Source organism: Malaclemys terrapin, chromosome 8, assembly GCF_027887155.1.
Source record: "Malaclemys terrapin pileata isolate rMalTer1 chromosome 8, rMalTer1.hap1, whole genome shotgun sequence".
NCBI lineage: Eukaryota > Metazoa > Chordata > Testudines > Emydidae > Malaclemys > Malaclemys terrapin.
Genome location: NC_071512.1, coordinates 87,255,575 through 87,265,521, shown reverse-complemented (window position 1 = coordinate 87,265,521; position 9,947 = coordinate 87,255,575).

Below are 9,947 nucleotides of genomic sequence, written 5' to 3'. Positions count from 1 at the left end.
CTAGCAGAGTCTTTATTAACCAGTGTGTTTGACTGTACAGGGCTAGATCATCACAGCCTTTACTCAGCTTGACAAGGGAGTAAGAAGGAGAAAGGTGCTGCTAACATCTCTTTGGCCCTGCTCTTGACTCAGCTGAAGTGGGGAGAGAAAGGGCTACTCACCTGATATTCCCCCCCCCCCATGAGGAGGGGTTAGACTAGAGGATGATGGGGAGTGGAAGGAGGCCTAGTCCCACCCTCCCTATTTGCTGGCCAATGTAGCTGTCTGGTAAGAAAAGAGGCACACCCATGAAAAGAGGTGAAGCAACTCCCTCCCTCTCCTCCCTGAGCAAGGAGAAAGCACGGCAGGAACTCTGGGCCACAATTTGTCTGCTCTTGGGACAGTGCAGCTACATGTCACCCCTTATACGTGGAAGACTGTAAAGTTACAAAGCCCATTATTGCTAACAGTGTGTTCTAGCAATATCACTTACCTCGTGTTTTACTGCTACGTTAAAGCACATTCTCCCTGTGCTTGTTCATATACGGGTCACAGTCAAAACAATAATGGCTGTTATTGCTGGGAGTTTTAAATATAATGATTCTTATTAGACATTCTAGTGGAAAATCCTCACTTCATTCACTAGAAAGGGAAATACATACTTTCTACTGCAAACGTAGGATCACAGGAATCAGAAACAGAAAATGCCACTCCTCTGTCAGTGCAGGATTCTTAGCTTTAGCACAAGATCTTTTTAAATATACAAACATGATTTCATCCTTACCAAGAATTAAAGGCAAAAACAAGAGGAGAATATTTAACTTATCACTGTTTAAATCTACAAAACAAACAATACCGATCTTCATTCTGCAGTTAACATGGGAATGTGGCACTGAATTCTGTTGCTTAAGCAGCATAAATCTGTATTGCACAAACAACCACTATACAGTCTCAAAATAAGCCATCTATGCATGCAATTGGAAAATAACATCAGGCCGTAGCTGAAACTCTACATGGAATCTGAAGTAGGTATTCTTACACAGACCTGGGAATCTGGGATTTGTATCTGCATCATTTTGCACACTTAGATCATTGTTTAAATAATTTGAGGATAGATGGTGGTTTCCAGTGGGATATCATGGCTTAGTTCTTTGAGTGAGAATGTTCAACTGGAGCAAACATAAGTAAACTGTAAGAAGAGTTTCCTAGGTGTATAAATAAACATAGATGCTAACACAAACAATTATATCATCAGATTATGGCAAATGGAGCAGACAATAGCTTGTTGCATTGTCTCATTCTTCCTATAGGGAACATTATGACCTGTGGGAACATAATAAATCAGCTCCTGATGACAATACATGTAAATGAGAGTACAGATGATTTTGTGATTATAGCTGAGGCCTAGGATTTTGGAGATTAAGGGTCTATCCCTTGCATTCCCATAGATTTTCTGTGTGATCTTGGCTAAATCACCTACCTTTCTTGTGCCTCATTTTCCATGTCTTTAAAACAGGCAAAATCTTATTTACCAACCTCACGCTGTGCCCTGAATTTAAGGAATTTTTGGAATACAGTTTTAGATCCTTCTATAGGAGGGACTATAAAAATGCTGTGTCTGATCATTAGCAGGATATAAAATAAAACGACACCTTCTTTATAACGTTGTGCCTCATCCTTTTTGTTATTAAATGAAAGACACAGAGATAAGCTATATATCCTAATGTTCTTTTCAACTCCATAAAAAAGGAGCTATTGTCACCACTATTATAAACCCCATTTGGGGGAGTTTATAACTTGATTGTTTTAAACTGGATTAAAATCATCAAAAACAATTACCCATTTTTAATCAGAGAAACAAAAAGCGTTAATTTTGGAACTTTCAGACAGTTTGCAACACTTTAATCTAAAACAAGTGTTACCCTTCAAAATGAAATTCCACAGGTACTTAGAACTTCCTAATGAACACTGAACTAAGCCCTTTGACCAAAATGTTGACTGGCAATTCACATTTTTAATATCCCTGTTAAATATTTGTTTCAGATTTCAAAAGACACTGGACAACTAAGAATAACTTAAAAAGAGGGCGGGGCATGAAAATTACTTTTCTGCTGCAGTTTATTCCTAGATTTCCCTGGAACCATTTATCTGTATTATGGTGGACACATGCCTTCTTTTTAATACTGCCTTCATCTGAAAGAAGAACAGGAGTACTTGTGGCACCTTAGAGACTAACAAATTTATTAGAGCATAAGCTTTCGTGGGCTACAGCCCACTTCTTAATAAATTTGTTAGCCTCTAAGGTGCCACAAGTACTCCTGTTCTTTTTGCAGATACAGACTAACACGGCTGCTACTCTGAAACCATTCATCTGAAAGAGTATCTTCCAGGCACCACCCTTCTTCTTGACTTAAACTGCTTGGTATACACCAGGGATCAGCAAGCTTTGGCACGCGGCCCATCAGGGAAATCCACTGGCAGTCCGGGCCGGTTTGTTTACCTGCAGCGTCCGCAGGTTCGGCCGTTCACAGCTCCCACTGGCCGCACTTCACCATTCCAGCCAATTGGGGCTGTGGGAAGTGGCACAGGCCAAGGGATGCGCTGGCTGCCACTTCCCGCAGCCCCCATTGGCCTGGAGCTGCGAACTGCGGCCAGTGGGATCTGCAATCAGCCGAACCTGCGGACACTGCAGGTAAATAAACTGTCCCAGACTGCCAGCGGATTTCCCTGATGGCTGCGTGCCATACCAAAGGTTGCAGATCTCTGGTATACACTTTTGCTTTGGAATATAAAAAATATAACACACTTTCATGCATTTTTCATCTGTGCACCTACCAATAAAACTAACACCACCTGTATAAAAAGGCCCACTCATGAGTCTAGTTTCCTCCTTCCTCCCACTAAGGCAACTAGGGGAGGGTTTTTTAAGTCTTATTATTCATCATCCTCTGTCTTCTTCCTTCTTTCCTGCTGTTATTATTGCTTTGGCGGTGGTGAAAATGCTAAGTTGAAAAAATTATTCCTACCCATCAGCCATAGGGTTGCCTGTTTACCCTCTCCACAATACAAAACCAAGAGTGTCTGGGATGATATTGAAAGACAGAGATTAAAAATGCTAAAAGGAAGAATTCTTATTTTTACGCAATGCATAATTACCCTGCGGACCTCACTGCCAAGAGCAGCATTCAAAAAAGGATTGGTCATGGATAATGAGGAGATCCATTAGATAGGAATATCTTTGAGTGTTTTAGTTTTGTTTTTTTTTAAATATGGGGAAATAACCTTCATGTTTCAGAGCACAAGCCCAACATTGGTGGGTGTTAGAAAGAAACTCCCCCAATGGGCTACTTATTCCATAATTGTCCACTGCAGGTTTTATTACACGTTCCTGTGTAATAGTGCTGGCCACTGAGAGAATGGACTATTTGCTCTGGTATAGCAACTGCTATTCATCTATGATCATGCTCCTCCCATGTCTGGTAACACAGCAAAGACTGTGCTTCCTTCCTTCACAAATATTTACAGAGTAAGGGCTACATCCTGAACCCCGTCCCCAGTATTTACTTTGTCCTTATTCAGGGAAACTCCCATTGGGAGTAAGCGCTCTCAGGACCAGATTTTTAAAAGTATTTAGGTGCCTAAAGATTCAGTTAGGTGCTTAGTGGGATTCACTAAAGTAGCTAGGTGAGTTAGGTGCATAGCTCCCATTGATTTCAATGTGCTTTTGAAAATCCCACTAGGCACCTATCTGCAGAGGTGCTGGAACAATTTGTATGCGGGGGTGCTGAGAGCCATTGAACCAAACTGTAAACCCTGAATATGATGGAAACTGCTCCGAGCCAGGGGGTGCAGCAGCACCCCCGCACCCATAGTTCCACCACCTATGCCTATCTGTGTTGTTAGGCACCTACATACCTTTAACGATCTGGCCCTCGATAAGCACCTTCTGCAAGTTACCATCTCACAGGACCAGGGTCCTGATGTCCAAAGGCAGCATATCTAATTCTTCTTACCATTATTGTTGTTTCTTATTGAATGTACACGTAAATAACACATGCTTTCATTTTCCACACCATCTTTTACTCATTACCTGGCAAAGGTAGAAGCCAAAATGCTGCCATGTCAGTGTTCTCCTTTTCAATTTAAATTTCTTGAGAGAAAATCTGGGATGAGATCCATGGCTAGGGCTCTGTTAAATAAACCAAAAAGCTATGCACTTTCAAAATAAATCAGAGTAACAAGCATACAGTGAAAGAAACTGTCATCAACCTCCAGAATCCCAATAGCCACAATGAGAACAATCCCCAGCAGACACTACCTTTGAACTGCTTTAAAAATAAGCAAGCAAGCTGCAGGCAATAAAACTAAAATAATTAATCAATATCCCATATAAACGGACATCCAAGGAATAAGTCAGTAAACACACACACACACGCACGCACCATGTTCTACTGCAGCATAGAAATGTGTAGCTAAAAAATTCACCCATATGTTTTCTTCTTAACTGAAAGGTAGTGATGAGGAAGTGCTGGATGGCATTATCAGACTAGGGCAGCTGAATTTTAACACAGGTATATGAAAATTATTAAGCCCGACCTTTCATCTGCACCAATAGACTCTCAGCTGCTGGCAGAATCATTGTAGGGAAAAGACCTAGGAGCTGTTGTTTAGGGCTCAGAGAAGATGGCTGCCCAATTCCTTAGGTACTTATTTGGCTCCCATTACCATAGTATCTGAACACCTCATAACTTTTAATGTATTTATCTTCACAACACCCTTGTGAGGTAGGGAATTACTATTATCCCCATTTTACAGATGGGGAACTGAGGCACAGAGGGACTAAGACCCAGATTTTCAAATCTGTTTTAGGTGCCCAATGGGATTTAAGAGCCTATGTACCTTGGGGGATCTGGGCCTAGGTGAGTTGCTCAAGGTCACACAGGAAATCTGAGTCAGATCTCCAGAGTCCCAGACTAGCCCCTTCATCACTGGGCTATCCTTCCTCTTCAGTTATTGTTATTATTTTTATTACAGTAGCCCTTAAATGCCCCCAACTGAGCTTAAGGTCCCATTGTACATTGCACTAGGGACTGTGTTAACACACAAGCTCTGCCTCTAAAATGTTTACAATCTAGAGAGACAACATGGACAGAGGGAAAACTGGCACAGACAGGACTCAAGTTGCATAGCATGTCAAGGACCTAGCTGGGATTAGAGCCCATGTCTTCTGGTTCCCAGTCCATTATCATAGCCACTAGATTCTGCTGCCTCCTCGTGCACAGCAATGGCTAGAAAAGCAAATAGGATTTTTTATTACATTAAAAAAGGGATAGAAAATCATATAAATATATTCTAACATTGTACAAAATGATTACACACTCTCACCTGAAGTTCTGTGTTCATTTGGAAGTTGACATCTCCCTAGCAGGTAGACAATGGGGTGCTCTAGGCTGTTTTCCCAAGTTTCCTCACCCGAACTATACCCCATGAGCATCTCGAAGTTCAGAGGTACCTGACCTCTTTGCAGTTCATCTGAGTTTTCTCTTTACCCGAGATGATTATGCACTGAAACTTCATACCTACACCCTGTACCCACAAAATAAATCAATTCCAAAAAATATGCACAATTTAAATGTGACCATTATAGCCACCAATTGAAAACAGATCAGTTTCCTGCTCACAGATCTACAGCAGTGAAAAACCGCAACACACTGAGGAACACAGTGAAATGTTCTGAAAGAACAATCTCACACCAACACTCATATGGAAAAGATTTTTCAAAAACACTGCAGTTCTGCATACCCTGTCCAATACATAGCAAAGTCACCATAGCTCTTGTTAGTCATGGCATCCTCTGTAGAAATTCAATCCATTCAGCATTTTAGATTCCAGACCCTTATTTGAGTTTCCACACTTGGTGTTTAAGAGCAAATGTTAACAGATCACAAAGGAAGCCATTTGCAGCGAACAGCAAAAGCTGTATTGGTCAGACAAGAACTATGCTACAGATTCTTGAGCACCACCTACTGGAACCTTACTGACTAACTATTTACATGTATACAGCCAGAGAGCACACTTGTAACAGTTGGCATTTTATAGGAGTGAGGGGTTCACGGACCTTTTCTGTGGTCTCTGTTGTATCGAGATGATTTATATGTACTGTTACAACATGTGTTACTTTCAACATCATCCAGAGATGATGATGATATTAATGCCATGTGTGTTTTCTCTGTTTATCAGTGTTCCTTATGAAATCAAGGACTTCTCATTGCTATGGGCCAGGGCAGCATGGTGTATAATGGACCCCGCTGTTAGCAAAGAAAATAACTCATGAGCTCTACAGTTACACACCCACAAAATATATATACACAAGAGGTATTACAAATCCTAATTTACAACAGGAGCCAGCCTAACCTGAACCCAGCCAGAAATCATTTACCCTGACACAGCTCAGCCCCCCAGCTCTTTCCCGTTCCATATCCCACAGTTACATGCCACTATCCACAGATCTCACCAGAACAGGATATTCCCCAAGAATTGGTAAATGGGTATCATGAAAGTTCAAATTGCATGAGAATGGCCTTAAACAATCCTACTAGAACAGGCCATCCGCACAGAATTTGTACATTGCTCTTGGGAGAAAGTAATTCTCATGCAGGAATAACATAGCATCCTCACAGGATTTCTCTCCTTCTCCTGGCTCCAAACAGCCTCATGAATGCATGACTTCCTTTTTAAGAAGATCCAGATAGCGGCTGCTAGTCTCACCGAGATGAACATGTTCAGGTCAAGAATTCTATCCTGAAGACACACCCTCTAAAGCAAACTTGGCTCTCCTCTCTCTCAAAACTTTCTTGTTAAGTGAAACTGACAAAAGATTCCTTTTATGCATGTAAAGGTTATTAAAGAGGAGGGCAAAGCAAAAGAAACTTAAAACTTAGATAAAGCTATTCCAAAGTTCTGCTAGAACGGATTTTCTAGAAGATGATCTTCCATCTAATCTACATTTAGAGTAAAAATCTTATTGCTAAAAATGACTTTGGGGATACTGAGCAAAACTGGACGTGACATCATTTTAATCAGAAATGTAAACCTTTTGGTTTAGGAGGAAGAAGAGGGTTACCGTTAAGATTCTAAACCTGTTGGAGCTGCAGTAGATATTCTGCGCAGAGAGACAGAGCAATGATCCAAAACAAAGGGTCAAATTCAGACTGGCTGTAAGTGGACACAAGTGCAATGAAATCAATGTGGTTGAGCCAGGGTTGAATTTGGGCCATTTTAAAATTAAAAAAATTAAACTGCGTGGACTTGAGCGGAGGGAAAGATCAGGGTCCTTTGTGGTGTTTGCATTTTGCATTTGTAAGGTGTTAAGATGCCACGTTTTTGAGCAAGATATGAATGCCAGGACAGGTGTTTATAATGTTGTTGTAGCCATGTTTGTCCCAGGATATTAGAGAGACAAGGTGGGTGAGAATATGCTTTATTGGACCAACTTCTGGTGGTGAGAGAGACAAGCTTTTGAGCTACACAGAGGTGGTCTTCAGGTCAGGTATTTGGATAGATAGATCTAGATTTCTACAGGGCATCTCTCCTATTATTATTATTGTTTGTATTATGGTAGCCAGGGCCCCATGATGCTAGACACAATACAAAAACAGAACAAATGCCAGGTTCTGCCCCAAAGAGCTTACCATGAAAGTAACAGTGCAGTCAGATCACCACCACTTGAAAAATAGTTCCTCAGCTCCCTGCCTTTGGCACTGTGCAGAATCCAACCTTTCCAGCTGTTGTTATGCTGACAGCTCTTTGGGATACCCACTCTAGGAAGAGATTTGATTATTTCTGCTTTCAAAGACCCCAGTTCAGTAAAGCAATTAAGCACATGCCTAACTTTAAACACATGCTAAAGTCCTATTGAAGTGAATGTATAAAGTTATGCACATACTTAAGTGCTTTCCTGAATCACAGCCCAAAGCAGGAAGGTTGATTTCTGAGGGGAAACAAATAACTTTGTCTCCTTCTATTTTATCAGCCTGCCCTTTCTGCCAGTCCCCCTTGCCCACCCCTGCTTTCACCAGCCACACACAGGAACATGTATTGGCTTTATCCTCCAAGGGATGGAGCAATGAACAGGCTCTCCTTTGTGGGCCTGGGAGCTCCAGGAAACACAGTAGCTCCTGGTACTTCTGCTGGGACAATGTGACTGTGCGTCACCCCCAACGCAGGGCTGTGGCTAAAACCCATGTGTAGCCTCATGGGCATGAATTTAATGCTTCGTTATTTTTGATGTGTTTTTATCATTTATTTATTATGAATGACTGCAGAGCACCCCAGAGCTTTGATGAGGGTGAGGAGGCACTGTGAAAATAAAACGAACCCCTTCTGCTTGAACACTGAGAGTGTGAAGCTTCCGGTGAACCTAACCCTTTGGAGTACACCTGCACTCTTAGAGTGACCCTTAACATGTTACTTGGGAATGTAACATTTGCATTAAATTCCCCACTCCACCAGACAGTCAGATTGTAACAGGTACAGAGAGTAGGGGCAAAGGAAGGTTAGAGAGTGGGAGGAAGTAGCTCGTGAGTTTTGCTAGTTGAACAGGGGACATCTAGTGAGAAGAAACATTATGTACTGCTGCCATTGTACCATATGGGTGAAATTCACCATTGGGGAGAAGGTTGTCTCAAGTCCTATGCACCTTTAAAGTGAGACTGAAATGGTGTATAGGCCTTGTGCCAGCTTTATATAGAGGGATTAATTCATTATAGTCATACAAGGTGAAATTCAGTTCATTATGGGCCTGAAGTCAGTGAGAGTTCTCAGTATGGTGAGACGTGGTTTTTCCAAAATGATCATCTACCATCAAATTAAATATCAAATCATTATCCTAATGTTGGCAGGTTTTAAGGTGTTGCAGCTTCAAAGTACATTTGGGGTGGAGTTTTCAAAAGTGCTCAGTGTTGGGCTAATTCCACTCCCATTCAAATCCATGGTAAAACCATTGGCACAGCCACTGGTGAAATCATTAACTTAAGTGACATCAGGGGTAGGCCAGCCTTGAGCTCCCTTGAAAATCCCACCCCTATATGTAAAACAGTCAGTTGCTCAATCACTCTATGCACACATATCTCATGGCAAATACTTAGACTCCCACAGTCTCGTATGGGGCTTTTATCATTAATGTATCAGATTGCCTCAGGATGGCGGTTTTCGGGCACAGATTTCCTGAAGAATACTGCACTTATTTCATATAATTAACTATTGTTTTCTTTTGTACGAGTCACTGAGCTGAATCATGCCTCCAGATTTTGTGATATCAGTATTAATGATGGTAACAAACTAGTAATGTAAATTATCAGGAAAAGAACAGACAGCAAAATCTGGTCAGGACTTTCCCAATGCACATCTATTATTACTGTCACATTCGCAAAGCAAGCAACTTCCATGTTGCTCAGCGCTAGTCAGGAATACTGGAATAACCATTTGTTAGACTTCACTGTTCACCAGCTGAGGACAAACTCATACTTTAGAAAAAACAGCAAATCTCTTACACAGTTATCTTATACCAGAGAGTTAACATCTGTGAGCACTGGGTTGACTGCTTTTTTTCTTGAAATTAGTAACAATATGAAGATAGGATTGGTGAATTGTCCTCTAACAAAACAGATTACAGTTATCTAATATTTTTAAGATTATACATATTGTGCATATATAGGCACACACACATAGACACAAATGTATATGTTTGTAAAATTAATTATAAATCTGAATTAAATTGTAAAACCTGAGCTCCACGAAACACTCCTACCTCTATGATAAATTTAGCACTCCAGAAGCTCATGAGTCCTACATGATTGTTTTCTACAAACTGAAATCACAGAAGAAAAATTTCTCAGGGGGTTGATTTCTAATGCTAATTTTGATTTCTAATGCTTACAATAGATTATTTTGACCACATTCTGAATTTT